Source organism: Manis javanica, chromosome 6 (genome assembly GCF_040802235.1).
Source record: "Manis javanica isolate MJ-LG chromosome 6, MJ_LKY, whole genome shotgun sequence".
NCBI classification, from domain to species: domain Eukaryota; kingdom Metazoa; phylum Chordata; class Mammalia; order Pholidota; family Manidae; genus Manis; species Manis javanica.
This window is the reverse complement of record NC_133161.1, coordinates 10,178,629-10,206,354: the sequence shown is the minus strand read 5'-3', so window position 1 is coordinate 10,206,354 and position 27,726 is coordinate 10,178,629. Positions and strand designations below refer to the sequence as shown.

General features: G+C 38.7%; 1 protein-coding gene and 1 long non-coding RNA gene across 8 annotated transcripts in view; one reads left to right on the top strand and one right to left on the bottom strand.

The window, feature by feature from the left end:
• Positions 1–27,726, bottom strand: part of TPK1 (thiamin pyrophosphokinase 1) — a 355,980-nt gene that overhangs the window by 2,775 nt on the left and 325,479 nt on the right. The gene's annotated exons all lie outside the window — the stretch shown is intronic.
• LOC140849832 (uncharacterized) overlaps positions 1–27,726 on the top strand; it is a 61,852-nt gene that overhangs the window by 31,051 nt on the left and 3,075 nt on the right. Inside the window, exon 1 of one of the 2 annotated variants that reach the window (XR_012132070.1) lies at positions 384–27,680. The exons of the other annotated variant lie outside the window; for it this stretch is intronic. This is a non-coding gene — a long non-coding RNA (uncharacterized lncRNA). Of the gene's footprint in view, positions 1–383; positions 27,681–27,726 lie in introns of those variants that run through there. 2 annotated transcript variants of the gene reach the window in all.

Here is a 27,726-nt window from a genome sequence, read left to right as displayed (position 1 = left end):
ATTATTACATCCCAATTAATACTTAAAGAGGGAAAGAGTTGAAATGGTTTTAAGAGAGCAGAGAAGCTGCAATTTTTTGTTTGCAGGAAACATTTTTTTGAGTTAAGTAAGGCCATTATTATCCATACTTAGAAGTTAAAATTTTATTTTATTTCGCAATGTTTACAGTTTCACCAAGACCAGTTATTAAACGAGTCTAGTTGGCTGTGGGATAATATAACAAAGCAACAAAAGACATTGGTTTCTCACAGTTCAGGAGCCTGGGAAGTCCAAGATCTGGGTCCCATATAGTTGGGTTCTGGTGGGAACCCTGTTCCTGGCTTCCAGAGAGCAGCTTCTTGCTGTATCCTGTCATGGTAGAGAGCGAGATCTCCTCTTTCTTCCTATTTTTATAAGGGCATCAATTCTGTCAGGAGGGTCCAATCCTCATGACCTAATCCAATCCTAATTATTTCTGAGACGTCCCACTTCCAAATACAATCACAGTAGGGATTATGGATTCACCATATGAATTTGTGGGAACACAAATATCCAGTCCATGACAATACAATCGTAATTAAAGGTTATAATTAAATGCATGTGGTTATTTCCATCTTTATGGAAAGTACAATAAAATGATTGAAAACTAAGAAGGATAAGTTGAAATACAAATTCATGAATTTCAATTATAATTATCACAATAATTATTTTAGAGTATATTTTTTTCAATCACGTTTTTAGACAAAACCTTAAACAATAAAAAATATTTTTTATTTCTTTTGAGGAAAACATTTGGAATTGTAACTGAACTCTCTCACCCCAAATATTTCAGGGTCAGTCATGAAGTACAGTACATAAGATTGGCAGAGAGACTACTTCCCTTAGGAGAAAAACTGATTACTTCTTAATACTTTTTCTTCCCAGTTTTATGGGGATGTAATTGAAATACAACATTGTATAAGTTTAAGGTGTACATCATAATGACCTGACATAGGTATGCATTGGGAAATGATCACCACAGTAAGTTTAGTTAATATCCAATATTTTTCCTTGTGATGAGAACTTTTAGAATCTACTTTCTTACCAACTTTTTTAAAATTAAGATATCATTTATATATACTCTTATAAAGGTTTCACATGAAAAACAATGTGGTTACTACATTCACCATATCATCAAGTCCCCCTAATACCTCATTGAAGTCACTGTCCATCAATGTAGTTTCTTACCAACATTCAAATATACTGTACAGCATTGTTAACTGTAGTCACCATGCTGTACCTACATCCCCAGTACTTATTTATCTTGTAACTCTAAATTTGTGTCTTTTGAACACCTTCACCCAATTCCCTGCACATCCCCCACTTGGCAATCAAAAAGTCTAATCTCTTTTTCTATGAGTTTTTAGATTCCACATAAGTGAGATCATATAGTATTTATCTTTCTCTGTTTGACTTATTGTGCTTAGCATAACTGCCTAAAGGTCCAATCCATGTTGTCACAAATGGTAGGATTTCCTTCCTTTTTAATGGCTGAATAATATTCCATTGTGTCTGTACACCACAATGTCATCCATCTATTGATGCATATGCAGGTTGTTTCTATATCTCAGCTATTGTGAATAATGCTGTAATGAACAAGGGGCTGCAGAGATCTCTTCAACATAGTGTTTCCATTTCCTTTGAATCTATTTCCAGAAGTGGAATTCCTAGATCACATAGAAGCTCTATTTTTAATTATTTGAGGAATCTTTATACTGTTTTCCATAGTGGCAGTATCAATTTACAATCCTACCAACAGTACACAAAACTATAACTGTAGTCACCATGCATTTGTTATTTCTCCAAAACTTCACCAGCATTTGTTATTTCTTGTCTTTTTGATGACAGCCATTCTAACAGATGTGAAATACCATCTCATTGTGGTTTTGATTTGCATTTCCTTAGTGATTAGCTGATGTTGAGCACCTTTTCATGTACTTGTTGGCCGTTTGAATATCTTCTTTGGAAATACGTCTATTTAGGTCCTTTGGCCATTTTTTTCTCCATTGAACTATTTGCTTTTTTTGTCAGTGAGTTTTATGGGGTTCTTTACATATTTTGGGTTATTAAACCCTTATCTGATATATGGTTTGCAAATATTTTTTTCCCATTACATAGATTGACTTTTTATTTGGTTGATCACTTCTTTTGCTGTGCAGATCTTAGTTTGATTAAGTCCCACTTGTTTCTTAATTTGTTGCCTATACTTTTGGTGTCATATATTTCCAAGATCCATGTCATGGAGCTTGTTCTATATGTCTCCTAAGAATTTTATGGTTTTTAGTCTTATATTTACATCTTTAAATTAAAGTTAATTTTTGTGTGTGGTAAAAGATAGGAGTCTAGTTTCATTCTTTTACGTGTGAAAGTAGTTCAGTTTCCTTAGTAACATTTATTGAAGAGACCATCTTCTCTTAATTGAACATTCTTGGGTCTCTTGTCAAATATTATTTGACCATTTGTGGAGGGGTTTAATTCTGGGCTCTTGATTCTTTTCCATTGTGTCTGTTTTTATACCAGTACCATACTGTTTTGACTACTGTACTTTTATAATATAGTTTGAAATCATTAAGTATAAGCCTCCAGCTTTATTTTTCTTGCTTTGGCTATTTGGGGTCTTCTGTGGCTCTATATAAATTTTAGCATTGTTTTTCCATTTCCATAAAAAAGTGAAATTGGAATTTTATAGGGATTGCATTGACTTTATAGATGGCTTTGGGTAGTATAGATATTTTAACAATATTAAATTTTCTAATCCATGAAAAAAGGACATCTTTTCATTTATTTGTGTCTTCCATTTCTTTCACCAATGTCTTATATTTTTCAGTGTAGAGACCTTTCACCTCTTTGGATAAATTTTTACTAAGTATTTCATTATTTTTGATACTATTTTAAATAGGACTCTTTTTCAAATTTCTTTTTCAGATTAATCATGGGTCATGTACAGGAACAGTACTGATATTTGTATATTTAATTTGCATCATGAAACTTTACTGAATTCAGTAATTAGATCTAACAGTTTTAGTGGTCTTTAATATTTTCTATATATACATATATATATAATCATGTCATCCAGACACACAATTTTACTTCTTCCTTTACAGTTATGATACATTTTATTTTTTTCTTGCTTGATTGCTCTGTGTTGCAATACTGTGTTGAATAGGAGTGGTAAGAGCGGGAACCCTTGTCTAGTTTCGGAACTTAGAGGAAAAGCTTTCAACCTCGAATATGATGTTAGCTGTGGGTTTGTTACCTAAGGCCTTTACTGTCTTGAGGTACACTCTTTCTATATCTCATTTGTTAAAGAGATTTTATCTTGAAAGGACACTGAATTTTGTCAAATACCTTTTCTCTATCTATTGAGATGACCATGCTTACTGATTTGTGATTGCTGAACAATCCTTACATCTCAGGGATAAACCCTACTTGATCATGCTGAATGATCCTTATAATATTCTGTTGAATTCAGTTTGCTAGTATTTTGTTGATAATTTTTGCATCTATATTTATCAGGGTATTGACCTGTAGTTTTCTTTTCTTGTAGTATTCTCATCTGGCTTCGGTATCAGGGTAATGCCGGCCTCATAAAATGAGTTTGGGACTGTTCCCTACTCTTTGATGTTTTTGGAATGATTACAAAGGACTGGTGTTACATGTTTGGTAAAATGCCCTACTGAAGTCATTTAGCTTTTCTTCATTAGATCATTGATGTCATTCACTGGCAATTGGTCTGTTCAGATTTTCTACTTTTTCCTGATTCAGTCTTCAGTAGATTGTATGTTTCTAAGAATTTTTTCATTTCTGAGCTGTCTGGTTTGTTGGTGTATAGTGCTCATAACAATTTCTTATCCTTTGTATTTAGGTGGTATTATTTGTAATGTCTCCTTTTTCATCTAAAATTTTGTTAATTTGAATTCTCTCTTTTTTCCCCCCTTGTTCAGTCTACCTAAAGGTCTGTCAATTTTGTTTTGTTTCAACAAACAACTCTTACTTTTGTTAATCTTTTCTATTGTTTTCCTGTCCTTTATTTCATTTATTTCTTCTCTAATCTTTATTATTTCCTTCCTTTGGTTAATTTTGGGCTTAGTTTGTTCCCTTCTGTGTCCATAGGTATAAAGCTAGTTTTTTTATTTGAGATTTTTGTTTTCTTGATGTGTGAATTTACAGCAATGAATTTTCTTCTTTGAACTGCTTTTGCTACATCCCCTAAGTTTTGGTGTGTTGTTTCCAAGTTCATTTGTCTCAAGGTACTTTTTAATTTTCCTTTTAATGTCTTCTTTGATATATTGTTTGTTCAGAAAAGTGTTAATTCCCATGTATTAATGAATTTTTCAGTTTTCTTGTAATTGATCTTTAGTTTTATAACACTGTGGATAGAAAAGATGTTTGATGTAATTTCAATCCTGTTAAACAAATTAGAGTTTTGTTGTATCCTGGAGAATGTTCCATGTGTACTAGAGAAGAATGTGTATTGTATTGCTTTTAGATGATAAGTTCTATATGCACCTATTAGTTCCTTCTGATCTAGTGTCATTAAAGGCTGATTTTTCCTTATTGATTTTCTGTCTAGATGATCTTTCTATTGCTGTAAGTGGGGTACTAAAGTACCCTACTATTACTATGTTGCCATTTCTCCCTTTATATCTGTTAATATTTGCATTACATATTTAAGTATTCCTATATTGGATACATAGATATTTACAATTGTTATATTCTCTTGTTGGATTGACCCCTTTATCATTACGCAGTACCCTTCTTTGTTTCTTGTTACAGTCTTTGTTTTAAAGTCTATTTGTCTTCTATCAGTATAGCTACCCCAGCTTTCTTTTGGTTTCTATTTGTATGTAATGTTTTTACCCATCCCTTCACTTTCAATCTGTGTCCTTACATATGAGATACATCTCTTGTAGGCAATATATAGATGGGTCTTGTTTCTTAATCTATTTAGTCACTCTGTCTTTTGATTGGAGAATTTAGTCCATTTACATTTAAAGTAATTATCAATAAAATTTCTTTACCATTTTGTTAACTGTTTTCCGGCTATTTTCTATTTCTTCCCCATTCCTGTCTTTTTTTCTTGATCTCTTCCCTTATGGTTTGATTACTTTTTTTAGTGATATGCTTAAATTCCTTTTTCTTTCTCTTTTCTGTATCTACTACAGGATTTTGCTTTGTAGTTATCATTAGGTTTACATATAACTTATATTTATAACAGTCTATTTTAATCCAATAAAATTTTATTTTGATTATATTCTATAGCTCTACATTTTTACTCCCTACCAACATTTATATTTTTGATGTCATATTTTGTATCTTTTTGTTTTGTGTGTCCCTTAACTAATTGCTATACTTATATTTATTACATTTGGCTTTTAACCTTCACATTAGCTTTATAAGTGATTAATCCACTGCCATTACTATATATTCACCTTTCCAGTGGGATTTATTCTTTCATATATTTTCTTATTACTAATGAGTGCCCTGTCTTTTCAGCTTAAAGAAATCCCTTTAACATTTCTTGTAAGGCCAGTTTAGTGATAACGAAGTCCTTAGCTTTTGCTTGTCTGAAAGAGTCTTCTCTCTTATCATTTGTAGGCCAGAAGGGAGTGACACAATATATTAAAGTTTCTGCTGGAAAACTACTCTAGTCTTTTGGGGGTTCCTTTGTATGTAACAAGTTGTTTTTCTCTTGCTGCTTTTAAGATTCTCTCCTTGTCTCTGAGTTCTCCTCACGTGGAACTCTCTGGGTTTCCTAAATCTGGATATCTATTTCCTTCTCCAGGTTAGCTTTCAGGCATTTATCTTCAAATAAGACTTCTGACCCTTTCTCTCCTTTCTTTCTGGGACTCTAATATGAATATTAGTATGTTGATGCTGTCCCATTAGTCCCTTAAGCTAGCTTCACTCTGCTGCTCTAGGTGAGCTCGTCTGCCCTTTCTTCAAGTTCATGGATTCTCTCTTCTGCTTCATTTAGTCTGCTGTCAAAACCCTCCAGTGTATTTTTTAGTTCCCTTATTGTATTTTTCAGCTCTGTGACTTCCATATAGTACTTTCTTATATTTCCTATCTTTTGTGAAATTCTTATTTTGTTCAGCCATTCTTCACCTAACTTCAGTGAGCATCTTTATGACCATTGCTGTGAACTATTTTTCAGGTAAATTATTTATCTGTTTCATTAAGGTTTTTCCCTAAGATTTTAACCTCTTCTTTCATTTGGAACATATTTCTTCATTTTGCCTGAGTCTTTGTGTTAGTTTTCTATGTATACCTATAACAGCTGTCTCTCCCAGTACAGAAGGGCTGGTTTTATTTACAAGATAAACCTTACCGCTCAAATCTGCCCTTGCTCATGTCTGTCTCTCAAACCTTTGTGGTTGTCCATGCAGCCTATTTTAATAGCTTTCAGTAGTAGAGGGTGTAATAGTAGTAGTAGTAGTAGTAGTAGTAGTAGTAGTAGTAGTAGTAGTAGTAGTAGAGGCCAAGACCAGTCAGTGTCCTAAAGGGGAGGATCTCAGTACCTAAATTCGAGCTGACTGGAAGCCAGACCCAGGCAGCAACTTTTAAAGAATGCAATTATATGCAGTCTTATGGGACCATAAATGTTAAGTCCCACTGGCCATCACAGCCAGGTAATATAAACATGTCCCCTGGCAGCAGCTGCAAGAATTGGGGCACCACACAAGGCTCTAGCTCCTTTCTGGAAGGTACCAGTGAGCTGGATTGAGGCAGAGGGAGAGCACAAAGATTGTGTTCCTGAGAGTCCCTCTATAGGCCTCTGTAAGTGCAACCAACCAGAAACCTATCACTCAGGCAAAGCTCCTGAACAAGCAGATGGGCCTCTGTCTCAGAAAGACAGGGTGTGTTTCAGTCTGCTGTCTGCGAAGTGCCCTGAGAGTAGCCAAGAGCTGTCTCTGATTCTCACAGGCCCATGGGACTCAGCACCACACAAGCCCTGGCTTCAAGAACCAGGCAATCAGGGGTATCCCCTGAGAAGCAGCTGCAAAAAATGGGGTAGCAGATGTGTATAGAAGCTTCCCTCCAGGAGATACTGGTGCTCTGGGGAGAGGCACAAGGGTAGTGCAAAGATGGAACCCACAGAAAGAAGAAGAAAAACAGAGGGAGGGGAGAAAAGGGATGGTGCCTACCAGCTTTACTAAGGCAGATGGAGAGCAGGAAGATGACGCTCACCACCTCTGTCTTTGGAGAGTATCCCAGCACGCCCCTACCCCTAAGACCAATGTTTAGCAAATAAGCTTCTTTCACACAAAGTCTGGGAGCTCCCCAAAAGGGCTGCCTGTATACTGGAAACCTGGACATGAGCCAAGGTGGTCCTCAAAACCAGGTGTTTGGATGACTCATCTCTCAGGTACAGGCTTTAAACATTGGGGTGCTTGATATGGGGTACAAAGCCCTCTCTCAGCAGCTGTGGGTTTTGAGTCCCTCCTGACTGTGGGTTGTAGTGCTGGGGGTGAGGCTTATGGGAGGTTGTGTTTCAACCATTCCTACCTGCTCTGATGTTGTTTCCCAGTATGAAGGGGTTGCCCTGCTAGTGTTTAGGTCTTATTCAGAGGAATCTGTTCCATGGATACAGTTGTGATTTGGTGTGTCTATGGGACAAGGTGATTCGGGATCTTACTAGGCTGCCATTTTGAATTGAAACCCTCTAAATGGACTGTTTCCTTAATTTCTTTTTCTGATAGTGTGTAGAAATGCAACAGATTTTTGTGTATTGATTTTGTATCTTGCAACTTTACTTAATTTGTTTATCCCCACAATCTGATTTGGATGCCTTTTCTTTCTTTTTCTTGTCTAATTGCTTCGGTAAGGACTTCTAATACTGTTTTGAATAAAAGTGAGAGTGGGCCACTTTAATCTAATATATCTGAATATTATCATCATTAATTATTATTGAATATTTTACATTCCGTTTACATACTTAGTCTTTGAAATTGGTGTGTATTTACATTTACAGCATATCTCTATTTGTACATGTCACATCTTAAGTGTTCAACGGCCATATGTGGCTAGTGGCTACTGGACTGACTGCACAGTGTTGACCTAGGTTATTGAAGTAGAAATTATACTTATGATTCAATCATCTTTTATTTCATGGCAACATTATTTTTTGGTTTGATTCACCTGAGAATTACCAGTCATACAGTCTCAGGTTACAATTAAATTCAAATGAGCCTATCAGATCACTTCAACTTATAATAGGAATGGATCAATAACATATGCTAAGCAGGAAGAAAGACTGAGTCCTTTGTCCTTCAATTGAAGGCTAAGAATAATATAGCAGAACCATAGAAAGAAAGCCAAAGATGCAAAATCTAAACAAACTTAAAATTACCAATAGACTACATATTATGTTATGTAAAGAGTATAAAAAGTAGGCTCCTGGCTGGACATGTAGCTGATAATCTAATTGTACTCCTTACCCATCACCTTCCCTTCATACTCCTCTAAATTCCATATCTGATCATATCATTCCCATGTGAAAATAAATGATAGAATATAATTGCCTATAATTCCAGCTCCCTACCCCACCAAACATCTTGGCCTAGCATGTACGGCCCTTCTTCAGCTTCCCATATAACCTACTTGCCAGCCACTCCAGACTCTATCCCCTTAATTGATCAGGAACCGCCTCCTTTCATGAAAAACTGTGATGTGTCCCCTTCTTATGGAGCATATACAGTCTTTTCTAGGGTTGCTATATCCTTCAAATCTTTGTATCCTAAAGTCAAAATCACCTTCTAACTTGTACAGCTCTCATTGATTCTCTACCCATTATAGGCTGAATTCATAATTCCCTTTTTTCTCTTTACAAATGCCTGATTTCTTCTCTACATCATACTTTGTATTAAACACTGGCTATTTAGAGTCCTAGTCTAGGGCAAGCAAAGTACAGGGTAAGTCTGTGCTGTCCATAAAGCAAGCTCAAGAAAGATTTAGGTCACTTTGAGAAAGAGAAGAGTACTGAAAATGATACAAAATAATTTACTGAATAACAAAAAGAATCTCCAAAGGCACTTAGAGAGAGGAAAATCTCATCTTTACAGAAGAATGACAACTACTTTAGGAATGAGTGACAGAATGAGAGAATTAGGCACCATTTTGGGGCTGCCAATGTAATAATTGGTTCAGACAAGGACCTTCACAAATGCTAAAACCACTAGTTGAAATGACGTTTATTGTCTCAGAGTGCCACTCGGTGTATTAGTTTTAATTTCAAAAGTAAAAGAGGTAGCAGACAGATCTCACGATTATCATCTTAACTGAATGATCAAGCTTAGCATCACCAGTAATAGGACAAACTGCCATCATGTGTCCCCTGATATGATCTGCTGGGATGAATACATCACTTATGTAATATTTTTTTGCCAAAAATGCCTATGCTGAGTCTATTCATGGATAAACTATCAGACTGATTCAGAATGTGAAGCACTTGACAAGTTGGCTGGTGGGGCTCTTCAGAACGGTCAGTGTTAAGAAAAACCAAAAAGCTAGGGGGCCTTTTCCAGATTAAAAGAGAATAAACAGACATGACAACTAAAAACAAGGTATGCTTCTTTAGTAAATTATGAATTAAAAAAAATTATAAAGAGCATTCCTAAGAAAATTAAGGAATATGGACTGCATAATACTATTCTTTCAATGTCATATTTTGGGAGTAGATAAAGGAGCTGTTATGTAGGAGAACATCCTGTTGAGATGATGAGTGTTAGGGGTTAAGGATCATCATGCCTTTAACATACTGTCAAATAGTTCAGAAAGCAAAATACACATAATGTGCGCACACAGAAAAGAAATGCAAATGTAGAGAAATGTTAACAGTTGGTAAATCTGGGTTAAAGATGCACAGATTTTGCTGTATTATTCAATTTTTCTGAAGGTTTTAAGCTTTTCTTAAAACTTTTCGGAGAAAGTAAGGAAAAAAGGCTAACTACTTGTGAAGGGAAATTCTTTGCCTCTTGTTTACCTTCATTTCTCCAAAAGCTGAAGTAATGTTGTCGTAAGAATCAAATTAAGACATGCTTGTTTTGAAGTGCATTTAAATAAGTCTTAAATTAAAGAAAAAATTGTGCGCCAGAAGTTGGAAGAAGTCACCCAGCCTGTGATACCTGTTCTGGCTGCTTGCAAGAGCCTATAAGGGATGCTGAGCACACAGCCTTGCATGGGGGAAGACGTCCTTCCTACTACTTACCAAGGACAACCTCACTTACACTTACTGACTCAGGAGGACCTGAGAATTAACCCAAATTATGTACCAGGGCTGCTTGTGTCTGGGAAAATGATAAGAGCGGAGTTACTCATTGTTATGCGTGCCTCCGATAACAAACCCTCAGGTGGGCTTGCCGTTAGGAGGCTCTCTCTCAAAACCCTAATCAGCTGAAGAGTCCTGAGGGAGCCCTGGTCACCTCTCCATCCTGACAGCTCATCCTTTCTTGAACTCATGTGTCTAAGGAAGGGCTATTAGAATTCTATTTGAAAGTGGTTGCATTTATCTTCATCTCTCTCAGAAGTCGCACACTCCCCTGCCCTTGGTTAGGGCTGGAAGGCATTAGAAGACTTCGGTTGTTCAATTATTCTCCCCTCTCCACATTCCCTGTGTTGTGACTCAGCCTGCTGTCTGAAAAACAATTAAACCAAGAAAATGCTTGGAGGTATCCAAGCTAATGATGTTAGCTAGGAAACACTTTGCAAGATTAGCATGTTCAAATGTTCCTGCTTTTCCAAAATAAAAAATGTTATTTTTTCTTCATTAAAAAGAATTCCCTAATGTGTTATATTATTAGCATGTTCTACTCAACAGGCCCCAAGTTAAAGAGCCAATCAGAACTGCTTTAACAAAAAAGAAGAACCTTAATGGGTTTACAAAACAACAGGGGTAGTCCAGATGCATGAGGTGAACCATCTGTGTGGGGACGGCCCAAGATTTTTAGTGTGAAAATCTGTGTCAGATACAAATGCATGTGCAAAGGTGGGGAGAGGGGCTGGTCTGTCCAAGGGGTGCTCTGAGTGGATGCTCTCTGCTCTACCGCCTCCAGCTCCTGGGGCGCTGCCTTGCCTCCTGGACATTGGCATGTACCCCAAACACCCACACAAGTGTGAGAATTATGACTATCTATGGCAAAGGTGACTGTCCCAGATACAGAGTCTCACCCCTGCCTGGGCTGGCTGTGGGACGCTAGGCAAGTCGTTTTGTACTGCTGGCCTCGGTGCCACCCTGAGAACAGAGAGCTGACTTCCCACTGCAGTATTCTCCAACTTCTGCTAAACGTTCCTCAGGTGGCCTCAGCATCCGCTTGCAAAATGCCAACAGGACCTGTGCTCAGTTACCTTTAACAGCTGCTGTGACGATGAATGTCTGTGAAGGGCTCTGACTCTCCATACATGTGCTGAAAATACGTTGCGTTATTATTATTCTCATCTCATCTGCACTGAGGAAGCTTTAAAGCAGCATTTGCTTCTATCCTTCAAATGTCAACAGAGATTATTATAAGTACGTGAAACAAATGGAAATGGCGAAGAGAGTGAAGAAAGATAGGAATATGTGAGGAAGCAGTGTAACTACTTGCCAGCGTTCACACACCTGCAGGTGCCAAATACACGGAACAAGCTGAGGAGGCACGATCCACGCTCTTAGAATTTTCCAGATCAGGTAACCCCACAGAGACAGGGAACACTTAAACATTATGTTCAAGAAAAGGCATAAATGCTTCAGAAGGCAGCAGAAGTGATCAAGGACTGGTACTGAATCCACACCTCTTCCTTATACCTTGAGAAGGAGGGCAGAGATGACAGGAATGAAATGTGTGGGGCTGGGAAAAGTTGGTAGCACCCCAAAACACCTGCTTTGAAGGACACTAGTCATTTGGGTAAGATCAGATCAAACCAGCCTATTTACACCTCATGCATAAGATGACCTGTCACCTGTGACAAGAAGGGTGCACGCCCAAGTGGTCAAGGCACCTATTCGCTTAGCTTTAACCACGTAGGTTTCACCCAGGGATAGGTTTCTGTCTGGTGATGGGTAGGATCTGGATTACAGCTGTCACCTTGAGTACGGAGGGAAGTAACGGAAGTGCGCAAATGATAAAGGGCGATGGCACACTGGCTTGTGACCTCAGCAAGGACCACCTTGCATGGAAATAGAGCCAGCTGACTCTGAAAGGGCGTGAAGGCCTGGTAAGTCTACCTCACAAATGACTGTTGCTCTCCTTCGATGCCAAGTGAGACAAAAATGCATTTTGACTTAGTTAAAAATAAGCTTCTTATCTTACAGGTTTTCCATACCAAGCTAATATTATACACTACATGTTAAGTATATTAGGTGAATATGATAAATTCATTGAGGATGAAGCCTGTGTACAATATAGAAAAACTGTGTACTTTTCTACTTGTTCACAATATTTCAAACTACATACATTGATCCACAACTGGAAAAATATGTTCATGCATATATAAATTTTCTTAAAATATTTTTTAACAGTAAATAAAACAAGAAGAGAATGGCATGGATTATCAGACCAGGTAAAGAAGGAGCATCTTAGATGGTGGAATAGGATCACTGTGAAGAAATACTTCCAAATTCTGAATGCAATGGTGATTATATTAGGTTACATAGGGTGGTGTTTCAAAAGATATCTATATTGTCACATGTATTCACACATAGCCCCCCACAAAAACCCAGCAGTATATGAAAAACAGTATCTTTCTATTCCACCCCTGAGGAAGAATCAGAAACCACTGCATATATTGCTAATTCTCAGGAGTGAAGTTTAGGTACCATGAGAAGTCGATTCTCCATCTATTTATGGCTGGGAAGATCTAGTCAAATTAATCAGAGGGCTCTGGGTCCTTGGATTTACAAAGTGCTGTAAGTTCTGAAACATTTGCCATGGAAGTCCCTCTGAGATTCTGGTGGAAGCTTGACAGATTCAGCCAGACCGAGCGCTCCCGAGAGGTCATCCCTTGCTGATGAGATGTCCCTTCCCCTACGAAGGCATTCTCTCTCTGCCTGGTCCCTGTACGGCCCCCTGACTTCTTCTTCAGCACCATCCGCTCTACTCCTGATTTCATGTCACCTCCAGTTCCTCCAGAGCTCCTGACACCCTCCCCGGCTTTGCCCTGCCAGTGACTTCAGTCCGACTTGCCTTTAGCGCCTTTAATAATAGATGATCTTTCTGATACCTCTCAGCCTGCGACTGTGAGACTCTTGAAGATGAAATCGCAGTGGGCTCAGTGTCTTTTCAACTGCCTTGTTGAAGAATATTTACAAAGTAGAAATAATAGGATGTTTACCATCAAGCAAAGGTGACTAAATTATGTTGCTGTTTTTAGAAGAGAATTTCATTTACTGAGAGTCTCACATTGTCTTTTAGGAAGGAAGGCATTTGATTTAAATGTTTTAGTGTTAAAAGATATGATTTGTTATACAAAGGTAATAAAACACTGTCTTAGATTTTGTCCATAAACCTATAAATATATATGCTTGCTCCTAATGTATTCATCATGACCTATTTTCATTTATATAATTTCCCCTTACTAATATACAATGATAATATTTCATATTAGGAATAGCTGGCATCTTACTATATGAATATTCTAATGAGTTTGAAAATATTAGCCATTCTTACAAACCAGCTACTTTAAATCACAATCTATTTCCCCTTGCTCTAGTTATAATAATCAATTCATTTTTCAATATTCACACCATGGATCCTCTCCCAATGACAATCTGGACTTGTATTTCCTTGATGAGCTTTCTCTGCATTAACTATATACCTATAGAGTTACATATTATATTATCCTGGCCTCAAATTTCTAACTTTGTACTTAGCATTTAATTTATCCCTGTGAAGGGGTGGCATGTATATTCTTTCCCCCCCAGTCAGGTATACCACTTGGTTTAACTTCTTTTATCATAAACTTTCTAGTCTGAAAAGGACCTTATCTACTATCTGGTTGAGAAATGAAGCCACTTGCACTTTAACCCATTGGGGTGCTAGGCTCAGAGATCTGCTCTCTTGGCCCCTTTGCCTCACTCCCCAGCTGAGGTGACCTTAGGGAGCTCGCTAGCTTTTAGGGCCCTAGAGAATGTAAGCCAAGAACCACTGGGCTAATGCACAGCCCCTCCATTTCAGGGCTGGGAAACCAATTCAAGATACCTTATTGGCCTAAGGACACACAGCACCAGACGCCAGCTGCCCTGACATCTACTTGGTATGCCTTCTACTCTCACAAAGCATGGACTTATTAACACATTGCTAGGCTCTCTAGAACCCTTTTTAGATTGGTTGACAAAGTTGAGTGATTTCAGCTGCATGCCAAATATTTAAATTGCTTGAAAATGTGGCACTGTGACCTAAATTTTTCCAAAGCTTAGTCACAAAGGAGAAGGAAGTGATTCTCATAGACTGACCCATGCCAGAGGCTACAGGCCAGCAGCAAAACGGATGCAGAGGTTTCTCACCCCTGATTGCAGAGTAAGCTACAGAATGTGGGTCACTGACATAAAATGCTCAGCTGACATACTTTGTGCTACATTTTTTAATTTAGGAAATGAGCTAATTCCATTTATAAAACACTGCCCCCCTTGTCAGTGTTAGCCACTGCTTAATTAAGCAGTATTGACAGTCTAGACAAGGGGGAAAGAGAAAATGATCCAGCAGGCACAGGGCATGACTCAGGATTTGGCTTTTGGTGAAAACATTTTGCTGAATCTGTAGAAAACACATTAGATAAAAATTATGGTGAGAATTCAGCTAATCTATGTTCATATCTAATATGGGAAGATTAGGTCATGGTATAGAAGAAAGAATTAAACTACAAGACTTTAATTCAAGGTGAAATTGATCTATGTTGTTAGAGATGATGAAAATAATTCATTTGTAATGAATGGATATATTTGCAACTATCAGAATGAAAATTAAAATTTCAAACTATCTGACCAGTTATACCCAAAACAAGATGATTATGAACTTTCTTGTTGAAAAATATTTACTGGCAAGTATGAGGAGGGAGGGAGGGATTCTGGCATTTTGTTATATTGAAAAAAAAAATCATTCCTCAAAAACTGAATTAATATAGTTTGTACAAGCCAAATTTATATGATATCAAAGCTTTGGGTTAAGATGTCACATTTATTTGGCACAATAGAAACAAATTTACAATCCTACTTTGCTTGATAAAAAGTCGTTACTAAAACTGAACTAATTTAAAAAACTATTGAACCACAACGAGAATGTGTATGTAGAAATAAGCAAATAATCCCATATATTCCCTACAAGTACCTAGGGGGGCGGAGTGACCCCGTGAAAGAGCCACAGCTTCCCCCTTTCCTCTGACGCCATCTGGCATCTGGCTGGGGGTAGACTGAGTGTGAGGTCCCCCTGACTTGGGCCCCTGTGGTGCCTTGTGGATGAGCAGGCTCCAAGCTACCCATTTTGACTCAATCAAGAGAGAATGGAGCATCTTAACTCATCCTCTTGATGGTTGACTTTTCACTTTTCTACTCTTAATCAGAGACATTTTTGTAAGAAGCAATCTGGGGCAGCTGATGTTTCTCCCCTTAGTCTTCCTAGAGCATCTGAGTCACCTGGGAAAACGTGAGTATTTTGATCTGGGCTCTGTTGGGCCTCACAGATGAACATTCACCAAGATGCCTCTGATGTCTCCCAGCGTCGGCAGACCCCAGCTGCAGAGATGACGACCACAGCTCTGCTGTCTCTCTTCTACATTTAACCATGCAGGCTTGTTGCCGGTGACCACAGATGGGCTTCTACCTGGGCACGTGAGGCCATCTGATGGATCCAGAATCCCCTGCTGCCTCTGATCGTGGCCATAGGGCAGCTTCACTTATGAGCAGTGGCCATGAAGCCTCTGTGCCTCCATCTCTTAGGGCTGGAGTATCCCATTTCTCTCTCTTTGGTGGACATGACAGGGTGTCTGTCTCCTCTCTTCAGAACCAAAGGGGCATTGCCCACATATGCACCACGAGACTGTGGATTGGTGCCAAAGCACCATAGGCATTAATCCACCAGAAAAAATCTCTCTTCTGGCTCTTATTCTGTCTCATCCTTCCAAATAAATCCAAAGACACAAACAGCCTAGCCATTCCCATTTTCCTGTCAAGGACTAAAGGAACCATCTTGGCAGATTGTGTCTTTCCTTCTCCTTTAAGAGATGTTCAGACTTCTCCCTGGAGTAGAGATGCACTCCCTCCAGATCTAGGCATGACCCGCGGCATCTGGACATGTGTCTGCCTCTGATGTGTGTCCTGGTGTATTTCCTGACCCCTCCTAACAATTTCTCCAAAGCAAGTGATCGCTCTCCTCTGATTCAGGATTTAAATTTGCCATTTCAGGGGTCTTTTTCTTCCTATGTTGCTCTAATATTTTAAAACATTTTTCAATCAAAAAGGAATAGATTTTTAAAAAAATGTGCCATAAACGCAAACTGCTTTTTAAACCATAGTTAGTCCTGTCCGGCTCTTATAACATACAAATGCAAGAATGGTGGTGTGTTTTAGGCTTAGTTAATGTACCATATGTAAATGATTTTATGTCATGAAAAAAATTGTAAAGTCAAAGTAAAAGCTATCTTTTTGTTGTTGTTGTTGTAAAGGCTCATGTATTAATTATATTGAACCTTCTTAGACATCTACCAGGCTTGGTGATGTAAGCTCCTGACTGTCAAATGCAGAGGTTTAATGTGCTACTAAATTAATATACTGGTACACTCTGCAGGCAAAGACATTAAATTTTTAACAGTGCAATTGACTGCATGTAGTTCAGCTTTCAAACACATTGCTTGTGAAAAATTGCAAAAGGCATGTTCTGGTATGTGAGCTATGTTTCTAAAATGCTAAGATAAAAAGATCTACTTTTTGTTTTGGTTTAGCCAAAATCCAGTGTACAAAGGGTTTTACACAGCCTCAGAAATAGTTAAGAAGCTATTGTAAGAAATAAAAAGTAGCAAACTATCTCCTGGTCTGTATTCCTCCTGTAGACTTAACTTACGACATCTGGAATTTAAGAGAGAGTGCTAATTGCAATGGGAAAGAAAAAAAATTGCACCTTAAAGGCCTGTCTCTTCCCTTAAAGACTCTAGTAAATGTCTATGGGAGCCACTTAACTGCTATTTTAGGATGTTTAAAATCTCTGTCCTTTTCTGTACATCCTTGAATTTTTAATATTTTGTAAGAATTATGAGAAAGGCCGAATTACTGTATTCTATATACATTCATATGCTTTATCATGTAATTCTTAGGAGTAGAGGAGAAAGTTGTATGTATAGTTTGAAAAAAAAATTTTGAAAAGAGATTAACACAAAATTCGTGTGTTACAAAACTCGAAGTACAAAATATACTGGAAAAATCAGACATTAATTAAGGGTGACCTTTTTATGTTTACTAAAGAGAGTCATGAGTTTTAAAAAGGTAAGAAATGCTAGAACAAGGAGGCATTCAAAAAGAATGCTGCAAGGTGACACCCCAAGCTATGATTTCTTGTGCTTTGTTCACAGTTCAAGTCTCTTTGCCACTGTACACGTGTTGGCAGGGCTCCTAGCTGGAATTAAAGGTTCACAGTATGTGCAAATTTAGAGCCTTGGTGCAAAGAACTTTATGAAAATGAAGTGAGGAAAGCAATTTTACAATTATGTGTAGGGCTATTCTTAACTTGTAGAATATAGTCTACCAATTTCAGAGACTCCAATAAAAACAAGGAATTCCTAAAGGTACCTCCCTAATTGTTCACATTGTACAACAGTATTAATATTAAAAATACTATTTCTACAGTTTGCTTGCTACTCAGAATCATGTAAGCCCAGAGAGACCAGGTTTGTTCTGCTCTCTCTCATCCCTGTGTGCTCAGCACAGCACTGGGTACAGAGTCGACTTAAATATTTACTGGATGAATACATAAATACTGAATAAAACAATCAACATAAAGACTAAGAATGACTTTGGTACCCAGAAAAAAATATTTGATCTGCAACTGGGTGTCTGCTCTACAGTATCCACCCAGGCTGTGGGTCCAGGTGTCAGAGATTCATCTAGACGCCCAGACACAAACCAACCCGCATGCCTTTGGTACCAACTCTCCCTGAGCTCTCGAATCAAGGGTCTTGTACTGACTCCAACCTAGTCTCAGCATTTCCTTAAATGGATATTATTGATTGCAGCATATTAAGCAGATTATTACTATTTTCCCAGGTTTTCAGAACCTTCTAGACGACCTTACACAACAGGTGTGTCCACAGCACCAGGCAGAAAAGGGGTACTTGTCTCAATGGCTAGACCCCTGCTCCCCTTTTCCTCCTTTATCATCTGTGTCTTTCTCCTTTGAGATGACTAGCAATGTCAGATTACCTTTGTTTGATCCGTAAATTACCACATATCCACAGAGGGAACTTGAGAAATATTACTGTGTCTTTAATAAACTGTTTTGTTAAGCTTTTTGTTTTTGCACATTAATGTAGAAGTCACGACTCTCCCTAGTGAGGTGTTTTCCTCAATAGAGGCAAAAAGCACTTTCTCTATGGCTCAGTGGTTTTACTGCCGGAGGAAACATCCCATTAAATTTTCCCGTCAGGCAGTAGGGAGAAGAGAGATTCATTATGTGAAGAAAGGCAAGGTAAAGGTTTACTAGGAAATCAATCAATGGTTGTACGTCCTTGTTTCTCTTATCAGGGAAACTGCCTCTCAAATATCTTACAGGAATGAGGGAATTTCTGGAATAGCAACAATAATCTGAAAAGCATACATACTCTGATGTACTATTAATCATAACATTTATCATGCCTTATGGTTAGGCATTTGTAAGTTTAAATTCTCTTTAAACTCCCTTAATCTTAAACAGCCAGTATGAATAATAGGTATCATAAGAGGTCTGTTATGGTTCTAGACAGCTCCACGGAGCAATTAATGGGTTGTCTGGGTCTGTGTCCTGCATTATTTGGACTTCGTGATTCTAGATTTGGAAAAGAAACTTGCAACATGCTTGATATACTGGATAGTTCTTAGGCCCATGAGGGTGAAAGCGTGCTGGGCTGCAAGTCCAATCACTGGGAGATGTGGGGCCCTGGGCCAGGCCTGTCCCTGCCTGGGCCACAGTTTTAAAAGGGTGAAGTTTGTGTGGGGTAGCTTCTGAAATCTCTGTTCTCTAGTGTAGTGGCTGGTGGAATCTGGCCTGACATTCCACGTCCATAGCCTGGTTTACCTTATGCAAGGTTCACAGTAATGTGATACAGTTTTAAAAAATGCTTCCTTTACAATACAGCTTAAAGTTCCATTTTAATTCCTGAAATGGGATCCCACAAATTTCCTTACCTACATTCCATTAGTGAGTATTTCCTGCGTCTCTTTCTTTTGGTTCCATATTCTTCTGACAAAATGAATAGATTCTAAATAGAAGGTCATTAGGTTTCATGATAATAATAAAGTGGTGAGAGACTGAATTACAGATAGACCATATATATAAACCAGACCATACATAAAACTGACCCAGGAAACCAAACTGCAGAAACCTGCCCAGAAAACCAAATCATTACCTATAACCACCAGCTCAGGAAGCCCCTGGCTATAGGGCTGACTTGTGTGAGAAGTCAGACTAACAATCCAGGTAAATATAACTTCGTGACAGTTCCAACTCGCCAAGACTTGATTAACTGTCAGCCTCCCAAATTTTTGTCCCTGTTCCCAACTTTAAGGCTAACGAAGGCAAGCCAAATATGCTCACCTAACTAAAATCAATCACGAAGCATATACCCACTTCTAGTTAGCCTGCCCACATCTCCATACCCACAGACGCCAGTCAGGGGCTACCCGGACTCTTTCATGTCCCTCCTTTAAATGAAAGCCTTCCTACTCCTCTGCCAGCCTTCGAGTCTCTGCTAAAATGAGTCCCTGTGTGAGTCTGATTATATAGTTTTGCTTGTTCTCATTTGGTTGGTATTTATTTATTTCCACAGTGAGAATAAAAAAAAGACCCAGAGAAAACAACCTCAACTAGACATCAGTTGAAGCAATCTTTCTATGTTCCCTTGGTCACTTATTTTTAGGTTCTTGACAGCTATTGTTTACAAATGTCCACATATCTAACCCCCCTAGACTTCTGCATTCCTAACACCTACTCTGAGCCTATGACTTTGCCCCAACTCTCGGGGAAAACTGAAGCCCAAGATGATCAGCTTCGGCATCTTACCAACTTTTCATCAAAATACCTCACCTTTCCTCCCTTCGTCTGGTTATGATGGAACCAGGAAACATCGCTTCTGTCCAGTACTCTGGGTCCTGCTGTCCCCATCTTCTCCCAGCTTTGATCTACAGACTATTTACCACTCTCTCCTGTTCCTCCCAACTCTTCCCATCTCTTGTTTTCTGTGAGCACTTGGCTGTGCCAATACTCTACCATCTTAAACTCTCTCCCTCCCTCCCCACTCCAAGCCACTTTCAGCCATCCACCTCCTCTCTTCCCTACTTTAGAGCCCAAACATTGGAACTAGTTATCTATTCTTCAATTTCCATTCACTCAACCATTTGTAATACAGTTTCCACTCCTGTTGTGCCGCTGAAACTCTATAAAGATCACCGATGACTTTGCTTTTCCCTAATACAATGTATATCCTCAGTGCCTGAGATGGCACAGTATGTAGTATGGTGATATGCAGAAGTTCTTCTTTCTTAATTCCTTAATTTTAAAAATAGTTCTGCATTGTGGAGCTATTTACCTGAATAGCTAGCTTTTACCTGAATTAACTCTTACAATCCTCATGACAAGTGGATGAAATAGGTCTTATTACCATTATTCCTATTGTGGAAGTCAGGGATCACAGAGGCTAAACCTCCCCCAGCAGACCACACATCTGTTCCTTCTGTTCTTCCTCTCCACGATTCATCCCTGCCTGTTATTATCCTTCTGGGATAATAACAGTAGTAGATAGGACAATACCACCCAGATTTCCTGCATACATTTCCTGGCACATGAACAAGGGCTCAATATATGTTGAATAGTAGTATTTTCTACCATCTAAACCATGCCTCCCACATAGAATATAGTCATTATATTCTGACAAATTAAATGTGCCCAGATTGGTCAGAACAGTGACATTCAAGTAATTATGTTTGCTGGTTTTTGTGGCCTGCTGGGGCTTTGAAGGCAAAAATGGGCATTCTTCTTGGACCTGGAGGTCTCCAGGGGCTTGGTGGTCACATTGATTTTAGGGAGTAAGATAAAGCTTTCTGTATTAACTTTTTCCACAATATGCACTCCCTCATTTCTAACAGGCAAAACTGTAGATGGTGTTATTTGGTAATCATAGTCATCTTTTTTGAGAAAAGGATTTACCTTTATCTCATTATGGCATATATTAGTTTATAGGTGTGAATTGAGGGGGAGAGTGCTTACGTCTTTTTTTCCTATTATGTACATGTATAAATATTGAAATTCATGAGGTTTAACTTTCAAAACCTGCTACTCTAAGAAAATAAAGTCCAATTATGGAGTTGAACAAAACAAAAGAGGAAATAAGGGGATAGATATACTGATTTACTATCCTGCCTTCCCTCCCATTGGAATCAGCTTATGGCGGAGAGAGAGGATAAAGACAGCTGGAAGAACAAGAGGTTGTTCACACAGATGGTGAAGAAGGCCCTCCCCTTACATTTCAAGAACTGAGCCAAGGGAGAAAATTAAGAGTGAGATACTGTATTGACACTGCAGGATCACAGTACTCATGGTATTGTCTGAGCTCCTCAAAAATCCCTCCTAAAATAAAAGCATGAGTATCTGTCATCCTGTCTAAATATTGTTAAATGCTTAGGAAAAGTCCCCAGAAGAGAGTTTCCAGTTTGCCAGGAAGTTCTATAAAGAATTGCTTACCAACTGGGTGATGCTTTTCTTAGTGTAAGATGAAGGCTATATGACAGGACACATGCGGTTGCAGCTGCTGTGTGACTTTAATGATGCTGCCCTTAGGGAAAGAAATGATACCAGGGGAAAAAAAGGAACCTGTAGGAAGCAAATAGTTCAGTAGGTGCTGATTTTAAACACAGAAAGGGTGTCTGCCTCAAAATACAATTCAGGCAAACATTTGGCAAGGAATCTGTAAATCAGATAAAAGGAGCTTAAACTCAAATACAGAGGGAAAAGGAAAAAAAAATCCCCCAGGTAAGCTGCCAGAAGCAAAGCAGGTAACTTGGAAGGATGTGAGTGCTTTCTGGATGCCATACCGAGGCTCCGAGGATATTCCGAAACTCGCATCCACGCTGGCCGGAAGCACTCCTGTGGGTTAGGTCCTCTATCCTATAGCAAACAAACCCCTGAACCAATAGAAGTCTACATTTTACCATGACAGACTGTTATTATTTTACAATCATAACTCTGAGAATAGACTCACCACTGGAAAATAGAAATGGAAGGGTTTCTTTTATTTCAGTGAGTATTTTAAACGTGGAAAAATATTTGAAAAGCTAAAGATCCGGGAGACCATAAAACCAAAAAGTGCTAAATTAAGAAACAGAAAGGGGCTTCAAAGCTATTTTGGAGCAGAGGCACCAAAGAGCTGATTTCTGCCTGGAGGAGATGATGCATCATCAACTACTTAACCCTTATTTGGCTTCTGTAGCCTCCACGAGGGAAAGCGGCCTTCGGTGTGGTTCAAAGGCCACTAAGCTCAAGGCGTAGGGTGCAACTGGAGCTCTGTTTGCTGGACTCAGGTCACTGAAAAGAATATGCAACAATCGTTCTTGAGTAATGGTTTGGTTTTGGTTTTCAGAGACTATAGTATTATTTCTGCATATGGTCAAGAATAACGTGGTGGAGCAGGGCTAAAGGATTACACAGACAGGTGAATTTAGGGATGTTCGATGCCTTTCCCAGAGAGTGCTGATTAGTGGCTCTCGGGAAAGGCCTTGAGTGATGCAAGACTCTGTTCTTGGCACTACCCCATTCAACTTCATACCACTGTCATGGAATAAAGCCAGAAAGATTCATCTGATCTGTTAGATGACCCAATACTGGAAGAGAAACTAAACAAGGAATGAAGATTCACATTGGTCTTGAAAAGTAAAAGTCATAAGCCAAAAGCAATGGGAAGATTATATACTTTAAATTTTGTGAATTTTATGGTACGTAAATTATGTCTTACTAAAGCTATTATCTAAAAAACAAAAGCAACTGGAGGATGTCTAACTGGAAAATTTAAAGCCACATATTTGAGGTAAAACACAAGCCTACTGGATAGGAGAAGCTTAACTGGAGATAGTCCTAGGGTTTGAGTACACTGTGAGCTCAAATCAGTCAACACATGGGTCTTAGCTTCCTGAGGAGCAGATGCACATGAATCCTCATCACCTTCCAGGGCTGCAAAGAGTAGATGCCTATTAAATGCTTGCTAAATAAATATGCTTCTTCCAGAGAGAGAAAAAGATTACTTATAAGGGAAGCCCCATCAGGCTATCCTGAGAAAGCACAAAGCTGGGGGTATCATGCTCCCTGACTGCAAGCTATACTACAAAGTTATGGTAATCAAAACGGGTTGGTACTGGCACAAGCACAGTCCCATAGATCAGTGGAACAGTATAGAGCCAAGATCAAACCCATGCATATGTGGTCCATTAATATATGATTAAAAGAGCCATGAACATACAATGGGGAAAAAACAGCCTCTTTAATAACTGGTTCTGTGAAAACTGGACAGTTATAAGCAAGAGTATGAAACTGGGTCACTGTCTAACTCCATACATGAAAGTAAACTCAAAATGGATCAAACACCTGAATGCAAGACATGAAACAATAAAACTCTTTGAAGACAACATAAGCAAAACTCTGTTGAATATAAGCATGAGCAATTTTTTTCTGGATATGTCTCCATGGGCAAGGAAAATAAAATAAAAAATGAACAAGTGGGACTACATTAAACTAAAAAGCTTCCATATAGCAAAGGGTACCGTCAACAGATCAAAAAGGCAACCTACAGTGTGGAAGAATATGTTTGTAAATGATTTATTTGTTAAGGGGTTAACAACCAAAATATATATGGAGCTCAACAGGGAAAAAATAACCTGATTAAAAAATGGGTGAAGGACTTGAACAGACATTTCTCCAAAGAAGAAATACAGATGACCAGCAGGTACGTGAAAAGATGCTCCACATCACTGCTCATGAGGGAAATGAAAACCAAAACCACAATGAGACATCACCTCACACCCGTTAGAATGGCCACTATCCAAAAGATAAGAAATAACAAGTGCTGGCAAAGATTTGGAGAAACCCTCCTCCACTGTTGGTGGGAATGTAAATTGGTGCAGCTACTGCGGAAAGCAGCATGGAGGTTCCTCAAAAAACTAAAAGCTATTTGACTCAGTGATTCCACTTCTAGGAATTTACTGGAAGAAAACAAAATCCCTGATTTGAAAAGATATATGCACCCCTGTGTTAATTGCTGCATTATTTACAATAGCCAAGATATGGTATCAACCAAAGTGTCCATCAATAGATGAATGGGAGGAGGTATATATGCACAATGGAATACTATTCAGTCATAAAAAAATCAATTTGCAATAACATGGATGGATCTAGAAGGTATTATGCTCAGTAAAATAAGCCAGGTGGAGAAAGACAAATACCATGTGATTTCACTTATCTGTGGAATATAAAAACAAAGGAAAAACAAAATGAACAAAACTGCAGTTCTCAGAGACACTGAGAGGTGCCTGGTGGCTACCATGGGGGTGGGGAGGGTGAGGGGATGAAAGGGCACAAAAATTATCAATCATAATACAAGCTGGGCATGGGGATGGTAGCACAGCATGGAGAATACAGCCAATGATTGTGTAACATCTCCCTATAGATAGTCACTGCACTAGTGCTGGGTGAGGACTTAATAACATGGTAACTGCTGAACCACTGTGTTGTATATTGAAACCAAAATAAGATTGTATAGCAATGATATTTCAATTAAAAAAATCTGCTGCTTAAAAACAACAACACACAAGAAAAGCCAAAAACTCAGCACAACCTTAAGCTATAAGAGCTTAAATATAGGAGTTTCTTTTCTAATTAAGAAATCTGACATAGAAAAAAGACTAAAAATCCCAAATGTTGACAGGGTTATCTCCGGGTTAGAGAATTATGGGGAAATTGTCATACTGTTATTTTACATTTTTGTCTCTTTTCCTTGTATTCTGCTTCTGAGGGATGGGAAAAAAATCTTTGCTCCCGCCTACCCCCAATGCCAGGTTGTTTGAATGACAGTGGGTTATGGACTCATTGTGTCCCCTCAAAATTCATATATTGAGATCCTAACCTTCAAGGTGATGTATTAGGAGGTGTTGAGGTCATGAGGGTGGAGCTCTCATAAATGGAATAAATGCCTTTCAATAGAAAGCTCCCATAGACTCTGCTGCCTCACCGCTTCCACCACGTGAGGACACAGCAAGAACACCACCGTCTACACGGCAGGGAGCAGGCTCTTACCAGACGCCAGTCTGCTAGCACTGGGGGTTTGGCCTTCCCTCTAGAACTGTGAGAAATGACTATTGTTCCCAAGCCATCCTGTCTGTGGTGCTTTGTTGCAGCTCCAACTGAGACACTGAGTATGCTGAAACATGTATCTTCTTTAAAAAAAACTTACAAGCTACTTTCTATTATTTATCTTTTCATATTTTTTGTGCCCATGTCTTTTCTCTCACCCTAAGCTGCAGACACCTTGACTGCAGAGATGATATTTTATGAGTTGTGATATTCGATGGTCTGATGGCAAAGGACAACAGCAAGTTCAACCACTGTCTCTTACAAGTAATGTAACTCAACCGGGGAAAACATGAAATTTCATCCACAGCAGTGCTCTTGACCTCATCCTAATTTCATATACTTTCCATAAGAAAAGATACTTGACTCAACTTAAACCAAAAGAAAAAGAAGTTAACACCACGACTTCAAGTTTATACTAGATGCCAATCCTGGACGTCTCCTCTTTTTTCTTGTTGACTGTGAGGACAAACATTCTCTCCGAGCATTAAGGTTTCTTTCAGTACATGTAATCGGTAATTTATCTGATGTCGCCCCAATGCCTCTGATGGAGGACTGCCACCTCTGAGCGTAAGTTAGCTGCGCAGGAGGAGTTCGCTGCTCTCAACCGATTCCAAGAGTTACTAGAGCAATAAACACAGAAGAAAAACAAAGGCCACCTGCTTAGGTGGGGCACTTGCCACAGGAAAATGGGAAAAAAAAGTATCCTTCTAAGGTCTTTATTTCTGGCTAGACTTAGAAGGGAGTTTATCTTCCATAGTTATGGGGAGTTTCTGGGCCAAAGACTGCCCACGCATGCACAGTCCCTGGGGCCTCGGGAATCAGTATTGGTGAGAGACTGTATTTCTACCACTGGTCATGAAAGAGACCCCGGAGTTAATAGTTAACATCTTGAGCCTTCAATAAAATTTCAATTTAAGTTTTAGACTTATAAAAAAGAGCATTAAAAATAACCACAAAATAATGCAAACCCATAACTGACCCTACATCACTTTCCAAGCCACAGTCCGCTCTCTAAGCTTCCCATTTGCAGTCAGAAGAGCTCTCGTGGCAGGAGAAGTGAGTCTAATGCAAGATGCACTGGACGTCTGTCATCTCAGTTTCACTATCAGAGGCTCTTGAGTTAAATAAACTTGACAGTGTGGGGCTACATGGACAAACTGGTTCGGATTATCTTGCCAAATCCAGTTAGTCTGACCAGATCAACTCAGGAAAAGGAGTCTAGTGAGTCACAATAGAGAATCCACTCAGGCTGCCTGCACAGGCCACAATTCATCTTTGCCCTGAGACTCATGCAAAATAGTCTTAATTATGCAGTCCTGAAGATACCAAATATTTAGTCAGAGTATGGTTTGAGATTTAAAAACAAAGCAAAATAAGCTAACACCAATGTATGGTAGGCAGGTGGAAATGCACAAAGGTATAATGGATGAGTCTGAATAATTATAAATGAATTCACTTAAGAAAGTAAATACCCTAAAATTCTTTAAAATGATTTGCTTACCCAAATAGTTTGAATGACCCACTGCTTACCCTGCTATGCAAGTCCTTTGTCTTCAGGTAACGAAAGGTTTAGTAAATAATCACACCTTCCAAATTAGTGACATTTAAAGACTCATTAATCTTACCACCTTCCAATGTAATAATTATAAATATTAGAAGTTACAAAGTTCTTTATCCTGTCCAGCCCTCATGACTTTTGTAGATGAGAACAGGCACCACGGTTTAGGAGAAGAAACCATGGCTACTCAAGGTTCTCTTTATATCGGATTATAGCATGTTTAATATCCACAATACTTTTTCTGCCTTTGGCTGTTCTGGTCTCTCCCTAAAACCTACTACTCATCTTAAGGCAGTTATTAATTATTACTTATAGCACGTATGTGTATTCTTGGATGTTCAAACATAGGGAGCAGAGATGGTCACCAACAGTAAGCTTTTCCCCATTTTAGTAAAATCCCAGAAGGTACACTCAAATGTCACCACGAATATTTACGATTCTGCAAGTGACACTGTCTTTCAACAGGCAGGACTGATGGACCTAGGAAGAACCTGATGAATAATGACTGTGAAGCAATAGGGAACTCCTACATGATTTTTTACAAGGAATGGCTGGATGTAAGTGATATTTTAGGAATACTTGACAACTATGGTAAGAGTGTAC